This window comes from Staurois parvus, unplaced genomic scaffold, assembly GCF_062004578.1.
Source record: "Staurois parvus isolate SC_StPar_1 unplaced genomic scaffold, SC_StPar_1.0 ptg000903l, whole genome shotgun sequence".
Lineage (NCBI taxonomy): Eukaryota > Metazoa > Chordata > Amphibia > Anura > Ranidae > Staurois > Staurois parvus.
This window is the reverse complement of record NW_028318699.1, coordinates 382,039-405,188: the sequence shown is the minus strand read 5'-3', so window position 1 is coordinate 405,188 and position 23,150 is coordinate 382,039. Positions and strand designations below refer to the sequence as shown.

At 42.9% G+C, this 23,150-nt stretch overlaps 1 protein-coding gene across 1 annotated transcript in view; it reads right to left on the bottom strand.

The window, feature by feature from the left end:
• The window catches only part of LOC149442179 (integrator complex subunit 14-like), a 90,727-nt gene that overhangs the window by 49,260 nt on the left and 18,317 nt on the right, over positions 1 to 23,150 (bottom strand). The gene's annotated exons all lie outside the window — the stretch shown is intronic.

The window sequence follows — 23,150 nt, the reverse complement described above, 5'->3', positions numbered from 1 at the left end:
GTCTGCGGTGAAAACTCACACAAGAGAGGGGACTCCCTTAGTGTAGTATTTAAAGGAATCACATTTATTAACCTCCTTAGCGGTATTCCCGAGTGTAGCTCGGGGTAACATTTCAGTACCAAAAGCGGTAACCCCGAGCTACACTCGGGAATACCATGCGGCACTGCTCCGGCATGTGTTCTTCACTTACCTTACCCTGCGCTCCCACGATGTGTCCCCTGCAGCGTCCCCGGCCATCTCCTCCGGCTGATGCCGGCATCCGACTTCTGTGTCCTGTCCCTGTGACGTCGGGACGTACGGGCGCCGCCGCCGCAGGCGGCGGGAAATTTGAAAATTTTAAAAAATGTCATTTTTTTTTACATTTTACATAGTAAAACATTGCTGTCTCAACCAATTTCACATACATTTTGTCCTGAGTGCTTTGTCCGGCGCCCTGCCTGCATTTTGTCTGTTCTTTCTGCCTGGAAACTGAGAAACGTCCATGGCGTCCAAAAAGTGTCCCTTTAGGTCAAAAGCGGTTTAGACCAGCTAGAAAACAGCGATAGTAAATCAGAACCACTTGCAGTATTGAGTGATAATGATTCGTGGGGAAATTCGTCATCAGACACTGAAAACGATTCTGCGACTGAGCTCAGCAATGTGCGAACTTGGTGCTATATTTCAAATTTCAGTGTTTTTGGTTTGATTATATTATTGAATTAAATTTTTTATTATTTTTATATTATTTTTATGATTATTTATTAAATTATAATTTATGATTTTGTGTTTCAAATTTTATCATACCCGGGATGTTTACTAGACTCTTGTTCGGACAGATTTCAGTGAGTTTTTCCTAAAAATTACAGGCCTACAATTAAAAAAATACATATTTCCATGCAAAAAAATGGTACCGCTTTCAGCACCAAAAATCTGAAATAATCATACCGCCAGGGAGGTTAAATAAAAAATGTACTTACAAGCTGTTAAAAACAATTTGCATATCTGTAAGTCACGGAGCTAGCACTCTCATGCCACTTCCGCTTTATTATACAAATTTTTTGGTGGGAACACTTTTTGTTGTGAGCAGCCACCCATAATTAGAAGAAATAGATAACACACAGATTGGTGGCATGGGATTAATTATACACATTTTGAGGTTCATTTATAATAAAGCTTACCTGTAGGTACAAGGAATATCTAATAAATGTGCATTGTTTAGAACAGGGGTCTCCAAACTTTCTAAACAAAGGGCCGGTTTACAGTCCTTTAAAATTTAGGGGGGCCAGACTGTGGCCAGTGGGAGAAGAAGATGCAGTAGTTGGGAGTAAACATGGCCCCATCATTGGTATTAGGGGGAGGAATAGTGCACCATCTTTGGTTTCAATAGGAGAAATTGTGCTGCATCATTGGTGTCACTGGGAGGAATAGTGCCCCATCATTGGTGTCAATGGGAGGAATAGTGCCCCATCATTAGTGTCAATGGGAGGAATAGTGCCCCATCATTGGTGTCAATGGGAGGAATAGTGCCCAATTATTAGTATCAACGGGAGGAATAGTGCCCCATCATTGGTATCAATGGGAGGAAAAGTGCCCCATCATTGGTGTCAATGGGAGAAATAGGGCCCATCATTGGTATCAATGGGGGAAGTAGTGCGCCATCATTGTTGTCAATGGAAGGAATAGTGCCCCATCATTGGTATTGATGGGAGAAATAGTGCCCCATTATTGTTGTCAATGGGAACAATAGTGCCCCATCATTGGCATCAATGGGAGGAATAGTACCCCATCATTGGTATTAATGGGAGGAATAGTGCCCCAACATTGGTACCAATGAAAGGAAAAGTGTCCCATTGTTGGTTTCAATAGGAGGAATAGTGCCCCATCATTGGTATCAATGGGAGAAATAGTGCCCCATCATTGGTATCAATGGGAGAAATAGTGCCCCATCATTGGTATCAATGGGAGAAATAAAGCCCCATCATTGTTGTAAATGGGAGGTATAGTGCCCAATCATTGGTATCAATGGGAAGAATAGTGCCCCATCATTGGTATCAATGGGAGAAATAGTGCCCCATCATTGTTGTAAATGGGAGGAATAGTGCCCCATCATTGGTATCAATGGGAGGAATAGTGCCCCATTGTTGGTTTCAATAGGAAGAATAGTGCCCCATCATTGCTGTCAATAGAAGGAATCGTGCCCCATCATTGCTGTCAATAGAAGGAATAGTGCCCCATTGTCAAAGTCAGTGGGAGAAACTATGCCACACTGTTGCTTGCAGTGTGAGGAACAATGCCTCGAGGGCCAGATAAAAGCAAGCAAAGGGCCACATCTGGCCCCTGGGCCGCAGTTTGGAGACCACTGGTTTAGAAGATATTCAGTATCCCTGCAGCTGCTGACATCACTTGCGCATATGCTCTGAAGGAACAGCATGTGTGGGAGTGACCTCATTGCAGCTCTGCCAATCAAGCACCTAGAGCCCTCAAATCTGGAAGGAAGACCAGGTGAAGGTAGAAGCCCTGTCAGCAGTGACAGTTCGCCGCTAGAGGGTTAAAGATAAGGCATTCATCATGTACAACAATGTGATGCATACTAGCACATTAGAACATTACCTTGCAGGGAGAAGATTTTTTTTTTAGCCAGCTTTACTACAACTTTAATACAATACATTATCTTGCTTGCTCTAGAAGATGCAGACTGGCATAGTGTGGTGCTATTAAATCTCAACTCTGGGTAGTGCCCCCTGCAAGGGTTTTATGCATGTCTAGAAAATGAGGAATAAGGTGTTTATTCCTTGCTCTAACACAGGGGTGTCAAACTGGCGGCCCTCCAGCTGTTGTGAAACTACAAGTCCCATCATGCCTGTACCTTTGGGAGTCATGCTTGTAACTGTCAATCTTGCAATGCCTCATGGGACTTGTAGTTTGGCAACAGCTGGAAGGCCACCAGTTTGACACCCGTGCGGCTAGTGGCTTCTTTCCATTTTTGTGACAACTCCCCCCCCCAGCCCACGTTCTAAGGCACTCCTCCCTGCACTCCTATACTTTACTCCTCACATACAATGCAGGACTAATATTCCTTCATTGTTTGCTATGATGCAGAGGGACCTTCCATAGCCTGAAGCATCAGGAAGAAGAGGAGAGCGATGGATATGGTAAGTATTGAAGCGTCTTCCTCTACCCCACTAGACTAATTGTAATCCTTGCAGTCCAGGTGCCTGTGTTTTTATATCCATTCTTTAGTCTATGATCTACCTGAGCTCCCACATTCTTCTCAATTTTTGACCCTTCTAGTTGTACTCCTAGAAACTATGATGCTGCATGTTTTCAGCCCCGCAAGTATAGAGCTTTCCAATGTAACTATACATATACCATACCTGTGGGATCCCCCTGGAAGTGCAAAAACAGAAAACGCAATGCAAAAACACATCAAGTGCAACCTGCAGAGGTGTGAACCTAGGGTTAATCATTATAAATTGGTTAAAAAGTAAGGGTCCCAACACTGAACCCTGGGGTACACCTCTGATAACCACAAATCATTCAGAGTGTGGTTCATTAATCACTACTCTCTGAATACGGTCTGTAATCCAGTTTTCTTTCCATTTACTGAATTTACGAAGCTTTTAGACCTTAACATATGCATCAGCCACATGTCAAACACTTTAGCAAAGTCCAAGTATACTAGTTCCACTTCCAATCTTTTTTTAAATCAGAAAAAAAGGTTTATTTAACAGAACACAGAAACATATTCCAAAATACCTGTGTCATAGTAACAGCATATAGTGAAGATGTTAACCAGGATTAGGGTACAGATTCTTAGAAATCATACAATCACATTATAAAGTGGAAAAAAGTACCCATATGGAAGAAAAATATATTTGAAATATATTTATAAAAATATTCTTCCCAAATATAGTGCCATATATTTGAAATGCTACACTTTTGGCCATATTCAATATATTTCAAAATATATTTCAATATATCTATATATATATCTATATATATATATATATAGATATATATATTTATTTATTTTTTATTTGAAATAGATTTGTATTTTTAAAGACATACAGTATAAAAATGCATTTCAACATGCAGTATATATATATATATATATATATTATTATTTTTTTATATGTATTGAATATGGCCAAAATTGTAGCATTTCAAATATATGGCAATATATTTGGGAAGAATATTTGTAAAATATTTTTCAAATATATTTTTCTTCCATGTGGGTAGACTTTACAACATCCTCACCCACCGCTGATAAGTAAACAGGGCAAAAGATAAAAAGCATCAAAATCATAACTGGAACAGTTTTGTGACCACTCAAATACTAAATCAAAATGGATCCATCCTAGGGAGAGAGCCCCACCACTAAGAAGCTCAACCATATCCTAACAAACGAGGTATCCCCAGCTCTAGTGAAGCTAGGCCAGGGACCGACAGTCAGCCATCCCATATTTGATCAAATTTAGCTGGGCATCCCCTATGTTGGTATATGAGTTTTTCACAGCGCAGAGTAGTGTGCATGGTGGTAAGCCAGCCCTGCATAGACGGGGGTGAAGGGCTCTTCCAGCACAACAAAATCACCTTTCGGGCTTGGAACAGAGCTCTAGATACTGCCTTCTTAAAAAAAGCATCAGGGATCACCAGATCCAAAATACCCAAAATGCAAGACAGGGGGTCCAATGTTAACTTGAGTTGATAGGCCTGGTTAATGATACCTAGGACACTGACCCAGTATCTAAGTATCTATGAAGCTTGGGACAGCACCATAACATGTGAATCAGGTCGCCATGGTCCCTCCGACACCCAGGACAGAGGGGTCAGCCATCCAGTACAGTTCAAGAGGGGTATAGTGTACTCTAAGCAGTATATACAACTGTGAGAGGCGCTGAGACACATTCAAGGAACTGTAGCAAACCGCCTCCACCTCCACTCCTTTGTCTAGGTTTTTGCTTACTTTCATAAAAAGAAAGCAGACTTGTCTTTTGTGAATCAATGCTGATTACAGCTTATAATATTGCTTTCTAGAAGATATTCTTCTGCTACAAAAGGCACCACAGTGGTCCAGGGGCGGACTGACAACTCATGGGGCCCCCGGGCAATAGGGGATCATGGGTCCCTGTGTCCTTACCCATAGTCAAAGCACACCCAAAAAAACCTATAAAAGGTACCAGGGGAATTTCATGGGGCTCCCTACTGATCCTGGGCCCTCGGGCAGTGCCCCTGCAGTGGTCTTATCCCAACCCTTTGGTATAAAGCCAGCCATTTCAAAATCTCTAAAAATTTGAAAAAATGGCTTGGAAATACCAAAGCTTCCTCTTTGCTCCAATTAGTGACCCTGTAAGGAAAAAAAGCCTGCCATTCCATAGTCAGTACAAGTGTCTGTACTTGGCTCTGCTTCAATCACCTTCTGTGGAAGACCCTAGAATTCCCTAAAATTCCTTTGTAGGTGTTGGCTTCTTAAAAAAGTAAAAACTTGCATGGGATTAAGAGACCCCCCCCCCCCCCCCCACCAATATAACTCTGGCAATAAATCCTGATGACGGGGCAAATGCGTTTATTAGGAATTTTTATGTTTATTTATATTTTACATGACAATTTATTCACACTATCACGCTTGTGGTCACATGTGTGTTCTGTTTGCACTATTTCTGTGTTGATATTTTATGGGGGATGTTTTTTATTTTTGGGGGGATTTTTTTGTTAGCATTTTTACTTACATGCGTTATTTTCTTTCAGTCCCATTTTGACACATTTTATGCACTAGTCCCATTTGGACTATTTGTATGTTCACTATCACTTTCAGATCCACATTAGGATCTATTCACACACACATTATTGTGTGAGTATTGTAGACACTTGTATCACCTTGTTGATGGTTATTCACTTCTTAATCTTTTTCACTTGTATGATCCCTGGGGGATCAAGTTTCATTTGGCTGTTACAGTTGTGTTCAAAATAATAGCAGTCAGACATCACTAACTTGATCAATCACTGTTTTTGGTAGAAATGATATTTCTACATGGCAAATAATTTACTAGCAGGTGTAGTAGAGTAATAGAAATCCAACAGACCCAACAGTCATGACATGCATGCTGCTGATTCTGTGTAATTGAATCACTAATTGAAAGGGGCATGTTCAAATAATAGCAGTGTGGAGTTCTATTAGTGAGGTCATTCATTCTTTGAAAAACAGGTGGTAATTATTGCCCTTATTTAAGGAAGGAAGGCAGCAAATGTTGTACATGCTGGTTACAGTGCATTTCTCTCTGAAATTCTGAGGAAAATGGGTCGTTTCAGACATTGTTCAGAAGAACAGCGTACCTTGATTAAAAAGTTGATTGAAGAGGGGAAAACATATAAAGAAGGGCAGAAAATGATAGGCTGCTCAGCTAAAAGGATCGCAAATGCTTTAAAATGGCAACCAAAACCTGAAAGACGTGGAAGAAAGCGAAAAACTACCATTCGAATGTATAGAAGAATAGCCAAAATGGCAAGGACTCAGCCAACAATCAGCTCCAGGAAGATGAAAGAAGGTGTAAAGTTCCCTGTGAGTACTGTTACAATTAGACGACGCCTATGTGAAGCCAAGCTATCTGCAAGAAGCCCCCGCAAAGTCCCACTGTTGAAAAAAAGACATGTGCTGAAGAGGTTACAATTTGCCAAAGAGCACATTGACTGGCCTAAAGAGAAATGGCGCAACATTTTGTGGACTGATGAAAGTAAGATTGTTCTTTTTGGATCTAGTGGCCGGAGACAGTTTGTCAGACGACCCCCAAACACTGAATTCAAGCCACAGTACCCTGTGAAGACAGTGAAGCATGGTGGTGCAAGCATCATGATATGGGGATGTTTCTCATACTACGGTGTTGGGCCTATTTATCGCATACCAGGGATCATGGATCAGTTTGAATACATCAGAATACTTGAAGAGGTCATGCTGCCGTATGCTGAAGAGGAAATGCCCTTGAAATGGGTGTTCCAACAAGACAACGACCCCAAACACACCAGTAAACGTGCAACATCTTGGTTCCAGACCAACAAGATTGACGTTATGGAGTGGCCAGCCCAATCCCCAGATCTTAATCCAATAGAAAACTTGTGGGGTGACATCAAAAATGCAGTTTCTGAGGCAAAACCAAGAAATAGAGAAGAACTGTGGAATGTAGTCCAATTATCCTGGGCTGGAATACCTGTTCACAGGGGCCAGAAGTTGGTTGACTCCATGCAACACAGATGTACAGCAGTTCTCAGAAACAGTGCGACTACAACCAAATATTCATTAAGTGATTCAAAGGAAAGCAAAATCTTCCAACATTTTTCAGTTTATATAGTGAATGTTTGAGTTTGTAAAGAAGAATACAAACACTGCTATTTTTTTGAACAGTCTAATATTCACTTTTCTTCCATTTTTTTAGAGGAACAACACAAATTTGATCTATTTTTCTTCATGTTTTGATTTGGAATAGAATGTGTCGTGTTCCCAATGCATTTGTGTGGATGGAAATAAAAGCTATTAGAAGGATTTTGAGCTTTATTCACTTTTTTCAACACACTGCTATTATTTTGAACACAACTGTATATCACTAGGCGTTTATGAGGACTCGGTCACGTTGTGTATTTTGCTTTATATTTACATCATTTATTTATATTTATGTTTTTTATTCAATTATACTTTGGTTATGATATTCTTTTATGCACTTAGTTTTACATAGATAGCGCTACATCATTTACTGAGTTATTTGTCTATAGATCATTAGGTATATGACTGGATGGTGGCGGCTTCATTAGTTTATTAATTTAGTGGTCTAGCTAGGAGCGCAGGAGGTTTTCATTCACAAATGCAAAGGTGCTCACTGTACAGCTGTAGGTTAGTCTGTTGTTTTTTCCTATGAATTTACTTTTAAATATGTACAGTATATACAGTATATATATATATACACTATATATTACTAAACGTATTGGGCATCCCAGTTTAAGCAGCAATAGACCCCTCCCTCAACAGTAGATCCCTTCCAGCAACAATAGATCTCTCCAGCAACAATAGACTACCATGCAAAAACAGATCCTTTCCAGTGACAATAGATCCCTCAGCAGCCAGCATCAATAGACTTTCCAGGACACCCCAGTACCCCTTGCCATTACATACATTCAGTGCTGGAGGTGCCGGTTTCCCTGTGTTCCTGCAGGAAAAAAAAGCCCTGTACATATATACACAAAACACATTTATATTTTTTTAGACAGAGAGAGGGGCCACATTTATTAGTCTATGTGCATATCCGCAATACATCGCACAGATGTTTTTTGTAAGTTCCAAAGCATTCATTTTAACTGGTTCCCGCCCAGCCTATGGCCGAATGGCGGCCGGCAAAAACCCTCGTCCCTCCGGGTGGACGCCATATGGTGTCCTTTCGGGCATGCGCAGTTTGCATGCCCGAAGAGCCACGCAATGGCGCGATCTGTCACCAGCCATGTACCTCGGACACGGCCGATGACAGATCTGTGTTTCGGCCGTGTTGCCAGTACCATGTGACCTGCTGTTACCAATCACAGCAGGTCACATGACAGTTGTGTGCAATGGATGGCTTCATTCATGCCATCCATTGTATACTAGTATGTCTAGCTGTGAATGGTCACTGCGATCACATGCACAAGCTGGGCCAATCACAGCCCAGCTGTGTCATGTGATTAGCTGTGGCCAAATCACAGTTAAGAAAAAAAAAATCCTGAATGAATCGGTTTCATTCAGGTAAATGCTTGCTTATATTCATTCTTGTGTAAAAAAAAAAAAAATATAGATCACTTCCCCAAAGTAGTACAGTGTTACTATGGTAACATTATACTACTTTGGTCATAGTGAAATATGAAAAAAAAATCTTAAAAAAAGAGAAAAAAAGTAATACAAAATAAAAAAAGTTAAAAATAAAAAAAAAAATATATATATCAATTTTTTTTTTTTCGTACTGTCACCAGTCAGTGTCCCTGAGCACCACCATGCGCTGTACTGCACTGGTGACAGTATGTAAAAAAAAAAATAGTGAAAATCATTTTTTTTTATTTCTTCATTTCCGAAAAATGATGACAAAAAAACTTCAAAAAACTCGCCATGCCTCTTATGAAATACGTTGAACTGTCTGCTTTGCAAAAAGGGGTCATTTGGGGGATATCTGTACTGTTCTGACATTCTTGGACCTCAAGAAATTAGATTGGCTGTCAGTACTTCAGGATTGATCAATATTCAGATCTATACCACAGTTTGTGAACTCTATAACTTTCCTACAGACTAAATAATACATCCTAATTTGGGTTATTTTCACCAAAGACATGTAGTAGAACACATTTTGGCCTAAATTTATTAAGAACAATTATTTATTTGCAAAGTTTTATAACAGAAACAAAGAAAAGTGTTTTTTTTTTCAAAATGTTTGGTCTTTTTTGGTTAATTTAGCAAAAAATAAAAACCCCGGCGGTGATTAAATACCACCAAAAGAAAGCTCTAGTTGTGTGAAGAAAATTATAACATTTTAGTTTGGGTACAATGTTGTATGACCGCACAATTGTCATTCAAATTGTGAGCACTGAAACCTGAAAATTGGCCTGGGCAGGACGGGGGGTAAAAGTGCCCAGTATGGAAGAGGTTAACAATCCAAGCGGAAAGCCAGTGTGGAGCTCATATAAGTGTGCACTAGATGGCGATGTTGAGATGTTAAGTTTTCTTCGAAAAAAGGTGAATTTGGATATTGAGCAGTAAAGTTTCCAATTCCCATGCCTGTGTCATCACATGAAACCTTGGGATCCATAGACATAGGACCATTGCTGCCTGCTGGGTTGTGTCATATTATGGCAGCCCCCAGCCCACTGATGGTAGAGGAAACCGCCGCTACCTGGTCACCTGGGCCATATTTATGTGTGATGGGTAAAGTTGCCAACTTTTTTTGCTAACAAATACCAGCCGCAGTGGGTGTGGCTTTTAAAAGAAGGGTTCTGTGTGGTTTGTTAAAATGTTACTAAACCCAGGACCCTGCATTCACTATATCTGGTCTCCTTGGATCCTGCATTCACTATATCTGGTCTCCCACAGTACACACAACATGGACATGCAATTATTTTAGTAACTATAAACTATTAAATACCTTTTCTAATCAGCAGTATATAGCAGTCTTGTGATTTTTATCAATGTCCAGCTGAGCACATGTTAAAGTTTGTAGGAGGAGTTTTCATTTTGCTCTAGGAGGATGCAGGATCACTGACCCTCTGTCTGGACAGTGCTGATTGACCCTGTGCTGATCACATGCATTCTCCCAAGAAAAAAAAACCGCTTTAACAATACACACCAAACTGAGCATGTTCAGAGTGACTCCACACAATATGTCTTATCAGGATATAAGAGGGGGAAGATCAGAGAAGTCAGGATCAAACATTGTTTTTACACAATGCAGAGGATTAACCCCTTAGGTTACGCATCAGGGGCGGACTGACAATTCGGGCATTGCCGAGGGTCCGGGGTCAGCAGGGGGCCCAGTGAGAGGCTCACTGGGCACAGTTCACTAAGCGGTATCTTACCACATCCGAGTATGCGGTAGGATACCGCACAGCATTTTTTAAAAAAAGTTTGAATTCACCAAAAAACACTACTAAAATATCCCGTGAGTTATTTTATCAAGTCATGCAATATTTTAGTAGTGAAAACCATGCAGAGTTAATGTTTCAGCTGTCCGCGGGGTTCCCACTGACAGCTGAATGTAAAAGATAGAATTGCCAGCAATTAAAAAGATAATTTAAAAAACAGCGTGGGGTCCCCCCCTCCATCCATACCAAGCCCATTGTTTCTGGTATGGGTTTTGAGGGGAACCCCCACGCCAAAAGTGGAAAAAAAAATAGCGTGGGGGTACTCCCCAAAATCCATAGCAGACCCTTTTCCAAGCATGCAGCCTGGCAGATCAGCAAAGGGGGGGAATAAGCGAGTGCCCACCCCCCCTTGAACCAAGCCTGTTCTTGTGCATTTCTTCCAGATCTGTACAGTAATCCAAGATAATAAAGACCGGTCACTGCTGCTCTCCCTTCTTGGTGACTGATCTTGTGTCCGCCCCCTCCTATAGTTTTCTGCAGGTAGCCTGTGGTGGGTGGGGCCTGCTCAGTCCCTCCCACAGCTCTTTCCTCTGCACATGCTATATACAGCACAATGATGATGTCACCTCTACCCAGGTAATAACTGGGTTTGCAAAGTCTTTTAATGCACACAAAATAGATTTAAATCTTTTGTCATTGTAAAGAATTATATTTCAATAAACGTTTTTGTACCTAGAGTTCAGCTTTAAGCTGTTAAAGGGGGATTGTGGCTGAGTCAACTTTATTTCCATGACTGCCACACACAGTTTGGAGACCAATTATAAGTCTGAATATCAGCAGATCACAATTCTGCAAACTATTATCAGTTTGTTAAGATTTGTGACCACGCCCTGTCAGTCACCTCCCCCTTCCTCACCCCTCGTTTTCTACTTTTATCCTTTTTCGCTTCTACTTTTTCTCCTAGATTGTTGAATATAAATCGTATTTATAAAAAAAATACCAAAATAGGAGAAGCCCAATCATGTATATTCAGTAGTCAAATATCTTGGACTTTATATAAGCAGGCTGCTGTTTTATGATATCACCATGCCGCTTCTCCACCTCTTCCAATCAGAGAACACTTTAAACTTGCTCAGAAAATGCAAAACAATCTCTGAATGGCACCCATGGTGAGCGGCTCAAGTTGGACCAATGTAACTATGTATAAAATATCCAGGGGCGGACTGATAATTCGAGCACTGCCTGAGGGCCCAGGGTCAGTAGGGGACCCCATGAGATGCCCCTGGTACCTTTTATTGGCTTTTTCATAGGCTTTTTTGGGTGTGGGCGAGGACACAGGGGCCCCATGATCCCCTATTGCCCGGGGGCCCCATGAGTTGTCAGTCCGCCCCTGAAATATCCATACGTGAAGTTCTGCTTTAAGGTGAGCTTGCCCTTTAAAAGTCACCCCCTGAATACAAGTGTCAGGCAGGCCATAGATGATACAATTTTCTTTTCTTCCACCATGGGTGGAAGGAAAGAAAAGTGCTTGATTCCCCCATCAACGCTGATTCCCTCCCACAGCATTACTGTGTTCTGTAGTCAGGGAGTCTTCCCTGCGGCAGAACACAATGATTACTGCTGGCTGATATACCCACCGGCAGTGTTCACATGCATAAAATCAGACAGGCTGGTTGTACTGAAGTTGATCGATGGCTAGCCATCAATTCATCTATGGCCAGCTTTAGAATTTCATTATTAGTGGAAAAGCGCTTAAAGTATGAAAAGTGCAAAGGTTTAAATTGCATTGTGTTCAATAGTTTAAAGTTTTAATAGCAATAATACACACACATCTCCACCCACCCAGTCATACAATCATTGGTGGTCAGTGGCATTTTAAAAGGCCCCACCCTTCATCACTGGTGGTCCGCGGCATATTAAAACCTTCCAAAACACTCCCAGAACGTTAGTGACCAGTGGCATTTAAACTTCACCAAAACAATCCCACAATCATAGGTGATCACTGGCACTTTAAAATCCCTACATCTTATTACTGGTGGTGAGCGGCGCTTTAAAACCCAAAAAGCAATCCCAAAAGACTGGTGGTTAATGGCCTTTTAACCCCACCCCCACCTTCAATTGCAGCCTTCCCATAGGATTGATTAATTCCTGGAATCCTTCATTCTGTAGTGAGAGGAAGAGGAGGGAACAACAATATAAACAGTACTACACTATTTACATTGGTGATCTCTGTGATTGGAAATCACATCTATCCCATGGCACAGAGCCACCCTGATCGTCTCTGTGCCCTTACTAAATGTTCTCCATTGACTAATGGCAGGAGTAAGAGCTTTGTGTGTGTGCAAACAAAAGTCTGTACTGGTACATCCATCCACCCATGTAAGGAGGTTAAACTTTTCAGGCCCCAGATTAGCACCCCCTTTAAACTTCTCTTTAGACCAGCCCCCCTAAACTTTAATTCAGACTCCAGATCAGTATCAGCTTATATCACATGACCAGAAACAAGATGTGTGGATAGTTTTCCACACCTTCCTGTATAGGCACCATGCTAGTTGAAGGTTTGATACCATTGCTGGGTTGTTGGAAAAAGCATTCAGCACTGCCAGAACATAGGGTGGGTCTGCGGGACCCTTGTATTTATTTCAAAGTCCCCAGGTTAGTTGGGAGGTATACTGTAGTCACTATGCCACAAAGAACAAAATTGTAAATTCGATCATTACATATACAGTGGGGCAAAAAAGTATTTAGTCAGCCACCAATTGTGCAAGTTCTCCCACTTACAAAGATGAGAGAGGCCTGTAATTGGCATCATAGGTAGACCTCAACTATGAGAGACAAATGAGAAAAAAAAATCCAGACAATCACATTGGCTGATTTGGAAAGAATTTATTTGCAAATTATGGTGGAAAATAAGTATTTGGTCACCTACAAACAAGCAAGATTTCTGGCTCTCACAGACCTGTACCTTCTCCTTTAAGAGGCTCCTCTGTCCTGCACTCATTACCTGTATCAATGGCACCTGTTTGAACTTGTTATCAGTATAAAAGACACCTGTCCACAACCTCAAACAGTCACACTCCAAACTCCACTATAGTGAAGACCAAAGAGCTGTCAAAGGACACCAGAAACAAAATTGTAGACCTGCACCAGGCTGGGAAGACTGAATCTGCAATAGGCAAGGAGCTTGGTGTGAACAAATCAACTGTGGGAGCAATAATTAGAAAATGGAAGACATACAAGACCACTGATAATCTCCCTCGATCTGAGGCTCCACGCAAGATCTCACCCCGTGAGATCAAATTGATCACAAGAACGGTGAGCAAAAATCCCAGGACCACATGGGGGGACCTAGTGAATGACCTGCAGAGAGCTGGGACCAACGTAACAAAGGCTACCATCAGTAACACACTACGCCGCCAGGGACTCAGATCCTGCAGTGCCAGACGTGTCCCCCTGCTTAAGCCAGTACATGTCCGGGCCCGTCTGAAGTTTGCTAGAGAGCATTTGGATGATCCAGAAGAGGATTGGGAGAATGTCATATGGTCAGATGAAACCAAAATAGAACTGTTTGATAGAAACACAACTCGTCGTGTTTGGAGGAGAGAGAATGCTGAGTTGCATCCAAAGAACACCATACCTACTGTGAAGCATGGGGGTGGCAACATCATGCTTTGGGGCTGTTTCTCTGCAAAGGGACCAGGACGACTGATCCATGTACAGGACAGAATGAATGGGGCCATGTATCGTGAGATTTTGAGTGCAAACCTCCTTCCATCAGCAAGGGCATTGAAGATGAAACGTGGCTGGGCCTTCCAACATGACAATGATCCCAAACATACCACCCGGGCAATGAAGGAGTGGATTCGTAAGAAGCATATCAAGGTCCTGGAGTGGCCTAGCCAGTCTCCAGATCTCAACCCCATAGAAAACCTTTGGAGGGAGTTGAAAGTCTGTGTTGCCCAGCGACAGCCCCAAAACATCACTGCTCTAGAGGAGATCTGCATGGAGGATGGGCCAACATACCAGCAACAGTGTGTGCCAACCTTGTGAAGACTTACAGGAAACGTTTGACCTCTGTCATTGCCAACAAAGGATATATAACAAAGTATTGAGATGAACTTTTGATATTGACCAAATACTTATTTTCCACCATAATTTGCAAATAAATTCTTTCCAAATCAGCCAATGTGATTGTCTGGATTTGTTTTCTCATTTTGTCTCTCATAGTTGAGGTCTACCTATGATGCCAATTACAGGCCTCTCTCATCTTTTTAAGTGGGAGAACTTGCACAATTGGTGGCTGACTAAATACTTTTTTGCCCCACTGTAGTTCCCTGCTTACAGGATATAGATGTGAACACCTTGTCTGGTTCGTTTAAATAATTGGGAACTATCTAGCAACTGGACACGAGAGAGACAATAAATGTCTTGGTCAGAATTAGGTAATCACGTACTATACATACTGTATATGACACAGCATATAAAGTGCAGGGTCAGGACTGTGAAACATACAGGGGTCAGAAGGGTGTAACATGGGGCCCTTACTTTGCTGGTGAGATCACACTGCCAGGCAGTAGGTGCATAGATCAGAGCTGAGCGCTGGAACAAGAGATTCAGCCCTGGACTTCAGGACATGACCTGGATCAGCAGGACACCAGGATTATGCTTCAATCCTGGGACAATCCCATAGACAATGCCCCACAGTTCTAGAAGGGGCAGGACTTATGTTGTGAGGAGCGCAGGGACATTGCTGATAGTCCACTGTGTGTTAACTAATCTTCACTTCAGGTCTGTGAAAGAAGAACGTGGCTCCAACGTCCCCTAGCATCCAATCTCATCAATATCACAAGCGCTGCTCTGCTACATGAATCCTTGCTGCAGCTCTAGTGCTTGTGATGTGGAGAAGATCTGGCTTCAGGGGAGCTGCAGGGTGAGAAGACCAGATGAGATTGGTGACACCCCCTCTCTATGCGGCGCTCGGGGAACATAATGGGAGCAATATTGATGCTCAGAGAGGGTCAGAAGGTATATTGGTGCTAAGAAGGTGGTGGAGGGAATAGTAAACCTTAGCAAGGGGGACAATAATGCCCAGTGGAGGTGGGAGGGAACAATAATGCTCTGGGGAGGGGGGGAGGTTATAAGCAGGGTATGGGAGGAACAACAATGCGAAGATTTGGTTGAGGGAAAACTAGTCCCCAGCCAAAGTAGAGAGAACAATGTTGCCCAGCGGAGGGCGAGGGGAATAAAAATACCCTAGATGACTGTGAAAGGTGGGCGAGAACAGTAGTGCACAGAACTGGGTGTGGAAAAAATAGTGGTCAGTAACGGTACCAGTGTGTATTGGGGGGAATCAGTAGTGACCTGTGGGCTGGTTTACAATAGTACCCAGAGGGCGGTGGGGAGGAACAACAGCACCCAGTAGGGGGTGAAAGTAAACAATGGTGTCAGTGGACAAAACTTACCTTGCACTGCAGTCCTTGTCCCGCGAATCTGCTCTCTTCGTCCTCCTCCTTCTGCTACCTGGACTGAGTAGACTCTGTCAAGCAGGAGATCAGTTCGTCTGCAAAGAGCTGGAACTGTGCGCTCCATCTCTCGGTCCTAGACACACGGGATACCAGGATTCTGTTAAAATCCTGGGACAGTCCAGAGGAGTCTGGGATAGTTTTGGTGGTATTTGGGGTTATGCCAATCCAGATGGACTTGAGACATTAAAGATCTAAGCCCTTCAAGAGCACCTATCTTTACATTTAGGCTCTCATTAAAGGGGAATGTGAGCTCTCTTATGACAGTGATAAACCTCAATTAAAAAAATGAATACATATGAAATGTTCATGACTGGGCAGGGCGAAACGCGTTGAGGCGCATGGCCTGGATGGAGCCTGGGCTGAGGCTGCTTTTACCATACAGATTGTTGGGTTTTGCTGGATGTGAGACACCTGGGACGTTCTTTCTACATGCTGTGAATGGCTGTCACAGTGCCGATCATTACTAGAGTGCCTGGGAGATGTCAAAGACTGTGCTGAAAGCATGCATTGAGTGAACTCTCAGCACAGAAACTCCCGTCACCCAAGGAAACATATGTGTAGTGTGTGGGCATTAAAGCCCACCCTCTTTGCCGCTGCACATATGTGTTACATTGGCAAGAGGCTAAGATAGTGTGGATGTCACAATTTTATAGGTATGTGAAAACTGTTTTGCTCATACTTAGATATATTCTTCTTAATCCATGTAGCTGCCTTTACCCTTGCTAATATATTTTGTCTTCCTTTCTCAACAGAGCAGTTTATGGGTCATACCACCACATGGATTTAGATTGAAATTTGGATAGGCAGTTACTAATTCCCTAATCCCAGGGGCCGCCCACACCATCTACTACTGATGCCCCCCTGATGGCGGACCAGCTCTTTGCGAAAGCCAATAGTCTTCTAGCACCATCTGTATTGCCAGTTGCTGGTTTCCAAAGGATGTCTTACATTGCATTTGGAAGGATCCAAAGGATTGGGAATACTTCTTGTTTTAAACAGGGTAAAAAGAACACTCAATTTTCTTGTTAAGAAAAAAGAAATTAAAAACACATCAAGTATTAATTTCCAGGCCCTCAGACGAGGAAGGAAATTCCTGAGTGTTCGCCAAAACAATCAAGGCTGGAGATATTCTTTGAATATTGTGGTTCAGGCAAGACTTGCGTTGTTCAGCCTTAGTCAGCAGCAGAGTAGGAGAAATGGAGCCGTTTCTGCTGTTTTTCTTTTGGTGGAGGTGGATGGGTCACTGCCAGCATGGAGTATTTCACAGAAGCAAGCACCGCTCCATCCAGATGTAGCCAATCCAAAGCCAGGCTACGGGGAGGAGAGATCTTCTAATCAACAACTCCTTCAATCAAGTTCGCAATAAACAATGATTCAACTAATCAGAGCATCGCTGCTTCCCCTCAGAGATTGTGAGATTGGTAATAACAGTCTTTTGGTATGATGCAATAAAAAAAATGTCTAAAAGGCCCCACACGTGAGCTTCAAAGGCATTCCTACACCTGCGCATAATTTGCATGGAAAAATGGCTTATTGTCTAACAATGTACCTATGCAGTAAACACGCTCCGTATTTTGCATTATTTCCAGACAGGGCAAAATTGATGGTATTTTTAGACCTCTAGACTCCTTAGGTATGGAAATTAAAACTACCAGGGCATGTTTTGTATTATGTTCTGAAGCGGTTGGTTTGACCTGGTCGGAACTTTTGAATATTATGTTCTGAAGCGGTTGGTTTGACCTGGTCGGAACTTTTGAATATTATGTTCTGAAGCGGTTGGTTTGACCTGGTCGGAACTTTTGAATATTATGTTCTGAAGCGGTTGGTTTGACCTGGTCGGAACGTTTGAATATTATGTTCTGAAGCGGTTGGTTTGACCTGGTCGGAACATTTGAATATTATGTTCTGAAGCGGTTGGTTTGACCTGGTCGGAACTTTTGAATATTATGTTCTGAAGCGGTTGGTTTGACCTGGTCGGAACTTTTGAATATTATGTTCTGAAGCGGTTGGTTTGACCTGGTCGGAACTTTTGAATATTATGTTCTGAAGTGGTTGGTTTGACCTGGTCGGAACTTTTGAAAAGTCTGCTATTAAAGCAGTTGTGCAGCTTAAATAAGAATGTGCTTTGTAATACCTATTGTGGAAAAAAAAAAAAGGTGTGCACCCTCCTGTACACTTTAGTGCAGCCTCTCTCAACCAGGGTTCCTTGGTACACGCTGTAATCTGGGCTGAACAAAAAAAAACTGAGGAGCTTGTGAGAAGTTCTTTGTACAATCGATGCGATGATAGTACCGCAATCTCCCCACTGAGCTATTGTTTTCAGAACACACACGATCAGCGCTCGCAGCCATTGGCTGAAAGCACTGATCGGATGTCAGTCAGCTACTGACTTTCCAGCATGCTCGTTCGACAGAAGCCATCTGTAACATCGGCTTCTGTCAAATAATGACTTGTACACACAGACCAAATGTCAGCTGTTATCTACTACTGTACCAGCTGATTTCAGCCAATATTCAACCTGGCTATATGGGGCTTTAGGTTCCACCAGAGCAGTGTTACTTATCCTTTTTACATTGGAGGGACCCCTGGAAAAAGTTGGAGATTTCGGGGAACCCATAAAGTAATGTTGAGATGTACAACTCACAGAACATTGGTTTGATCAGCAAGCTGTTGATATAACAGCAATTATTTTTTAAATAGTATTAAAAAATAGAATCAATATTAAAATATACATGTTTATTGTAAGACTTGTGCTTGCTTTTTTCTGAAAAAAAAAATTGCTAAACTCTGGATAAAACTTGAGATAAGCAGAGTATGGGGGGGGGGGGGGCAACAGAGCACACTACATGGGAGGCAGCAAGGCACATCACTTGGGAACAGTGCACACAGTGGGCCCCATTACATAGGATCAGGGCACCTGGGATCTGAGCACCTTACATAGGATCAGGGCACATGGTATCAAAGAACCTTACATGGGATCAGAGCACCTTACATAGGATCAAGGTACATGGGATCAAAGCACCTTACATGGGATCAGGGCACATGGGATCACAGCGCTTTAAATGGGATCAGGGTACATGAGATCACAGCAGCTTACATGGGATCAGGGCACATGGGATCAGAACGCTTTAAATGGGATCAGGGCACATGAAATCACAGCACCTTACATGGGATCATGGCACATGAGGTCAGAGCACCTTACATGGGATCAGGGCACCTTACATGGGATCAGAGCACCTTGCATGGGATCATGGCACATAGGATCAGGTCACCTTACATGGGACCAAAATACTTTACATGGGATTAGGGCACATGGGATCACAGCACCTTACATGGGATCACAGCACCGTGCATTGGATCATGGCACACAGAATCAAAGAGCCTTACATGGGATCATGGCACATGGGATCACAGCACTTCACATAGGATGAGGGCACCTTACAAGGAATCATAGCACCTTACATGAGATAAGGGCACTTTACATGGGATCAGAGCACTGCACATAGGATCAGGGCACCTTACATGGGATCAGAACACTGCACATGGGATCAGGGCACCTTACATGGGATCAGAGCACCTTACATGGGATCAGGGGATCTTGCATGGGATCAGAGCATCTTAAATTGGATAAGGGCACCTTACATAGGATCAGAGCACCTTACATGGGATCATGGCACTGTACATGAGATCATGGCACCTTACATGGGATTAGGGCACATGGGATCAAGGCACATGGGATTAGGGCATTTTACATGGGATCATGACCTATTACATGGGATCAGAGCACTTTACTAGTGATGGGCCAAACACCCCCCCCTGTTCGTTTCACGGTTGAACATTCGAACCTAAGGAAAATTCAACTGTGACCTTCGAATCAGAGGGGACAATTCACTAGATAAGATACCACAGCAAATCGTAAGATACCGCACAGCTGCTAAAATACTGCATAAGTTATATTATTAAGTAATGCAGTATTTTAATATAGAAAACATTATTTAATGTTTCAGCTGTCAGCGGCATGACTAGTGCACCAGAGATAGGTTCATCCAGATCCCCCCCTTTTAATTATACTTAAAGAAAACATGACACCAATTTTGGAGTAAAATGGCCAACACGGCCTTTTATTAACAAACACGTTTTAACACACCAACCATTCCTTATAACAGAAACATACAGAGTTGCTGTTGGTCTTCGAAGGCACCCCCCAAAAATGATCTGAAATGCACCTGCAGACAACCATATTACACAAGGCCTCCAGCCGCAACCAACCAGCTCAGAGACAACCATACCATCTGCAGTGCAGCACCACCACCTTCCAGTTATACCTTGGTTAACTGGAATGTCCCCGGGCATCCCATACCATCGATGGGTCCCACACCATTATCTGTACCTCGAAGATAAGAACCGCCTCCAAAGACCAACAACCGCCCATGAAACTAAATAACCCCCCATTCCCCCCGAGAGGAACACAATACTCACTAAATAGGGAGAGCGGGAGGGAAGCTCTCTCACCAACGTCCAGCTCCGACTGACGCCCCCCACCAGGACACCCCACCGTAAGATGCAGAAGAGCCCACCCACGCTCTCCCTCTACCAACCAGCTCCCCAGGTATACTTTTCAAACCCCCTGGCACTATACTTAACCCTTTCTATTCTTCCTTCCCACTCTAGGCCTAGTCATGCCTGCCCTGCGCTAATTCTTTTTTCTTTTCCGCTACGGGCATTTCTTTGTCAATGTTTCAGCTGTCAGCGGCATTGTCCAGCAATTAAAATTTGTTTAAAAAAAACAGCGTAGGGTTCCCCCCTCCCCATGCATACCAAGCCCTTCAGGTCTGATATGGATTTTGAGGGGAACCCCTCACGCCAAAATAAAAAAAAAATGTGTGGGCATTCCTCCCAAAATCCATACCAGACCCTTATTCGACCATGCAGCCAGCAGGTCAGGAAAGGAAGGGGAACGAGTGAGCGCCCTACCCCCGAACCATACCAGGCCACATGTCCTCAGCATGGTGGGGAGCTTTTGTGGGGACAAGGGGCCCCCCAGATCCCGGACCCCCTCTATGTAAATGAGTATGGGGTACAAGGTACCGCTGCTCATTCACAAAAAAAAGTGCAGTGTAAAAAATGACAGTAGACATTGTTTGACAAATCCTTTATTAAAAACAAAAATAAAAAAATGTCCCCCTGAAGTAGATCCAAGGTCAATCACGATGCCACCTTACATGGGATCGAAGCACCTTACATGGGACCGGGGCACCTTACATGGGATCGGAGCACCTTACATGGGATCTGACTAAAGACTGTTTTAAGCCTGCTGTGACTCCTTGTGGCTTCACAGCTGGCTCCCCACCACGAATGCACGAGCTGCACTGTGATCTGTGAGTGGCCCTGCAGCTTCCTAGGAACTTTGAACTGTCCCAGGAGACTGCAGGAGGTGAGGAGCGGGACAAATTTCCTCTGGGATCACCCAGGCAATGGCAGCAGAAGTGAGAGTGAGTACTTGTCAAAACCAAGTACCCACTCCCCCTTCCCCTTCCAAAATAAAACAGCTTTGCATTAGTGGCAGAGTAGGGAGGAAAGGAGTAGGAACAGCAAAACTTGCACAACAGTTTACATCAAAATCAACATTTATTCCTTTAGTCTTCCTAGGACCAATGTTTTTTGAATCTTCAATCCATTACTATGTGTTTGTTTAGCACCATAGAGATTTAGAGAAGCCCAACTTGGGAAACATTGTCTGTAGCGCAACCCATCTCCACCTAAAAGAGCCCTGGAGAACACAAGGTGGTTCCATAGACTCTGCACCTCATCGGTGGGGGACTCCAGAAGAGGCTTGAGACTGCTCTGTGCAAAACCATTGCACAGAGAAGTTCAGTTTGACATTTTTTTATTAAAACAAACAAAAACAACATTTTTAGATCCAATTTTAACCAGTTGCCGACCAGCCACAGTACATATACAGCGGCAAAATCATGTATATATATATATATATATACGTGATTATTATTATTATACAGGATTTATATATGTGGCTGCACATTTGCGTGCAATTAAAAAAACCGTGCTGAGTACGTGCGCCCCCAGCACACATGTCTGATACTCACGGAAAGGTCCCGATCTCCTCTTGTGATCGGAACCTTTCCCGATCATGTGACAGCAAATCACGGCAGTCACATGACCCAAAAACCCCACCCGCCTCCCGGCTTCTGAAATCCTTAAAGGATCGGGAGGTGCCGGCACCAAGGAGTTAAGGTCCTGGAATAGCCTAGCCAGTCTCCAGACCTTAATCCTATGGAAAATTTATGGACGGAGATGAAACTTCCAGTTGCCAAGTGACAGCCAAGAAACCTGAAGGATTTAGAGATCATTAGATTAGCGTGGACCAAAATCCCCCCTGAGATGTGTGCAAACCTGGGAACCAACTACAAGAAACATCTTACCTCTTCTGTGCTTGCCATCAAGGGTTTCTCCACCAAGTATGTTTTGTTTGCGGATCAAATACTTATTTTGCTCACAGAACTGCGACTCAATTTATATCATTTGTATCATGTTTTTCCTGGATTTTTGGTTAATATTCTGTCTCTGTCATTTAAAATACACTTCCGATAAAAAAAATTACAGACCTTTCATTTCTTTGTCAGTGGGCAAACTTTCAAAATCTGCAGGGGATCAAATCATTATTTTCCCCACTGTATTTACAAATTCAGATGCTAGAGGGCAGCAGATCTCTACACTGGCACAGCAAATGCAAGATGTACAGAGGTGAAAGTTCAGTGCAAATGCAAATTAAAAGCAAATGCAAGAATGAGACACTTGAAAAAAGCATCAGTACCGTATTTGCCGGCGTATAAGACGACCCCCTACTTTTCCTGCTAAAATGTAGTGTTTGGGCTATACTCGCCATATAAGTATCAGTGGGGGAATAGGTGCCCCATCATTGGTATCAGTGGCAGGAATAGTGCCCCATCATTAGTATCAGTGGGGGGAATAGGTGCCCCATCATTAGTATCATTGGCAGGAATAGTGCCCCATCATCGGTATCAGTGGGAGGAATAGTGCCCCATCATC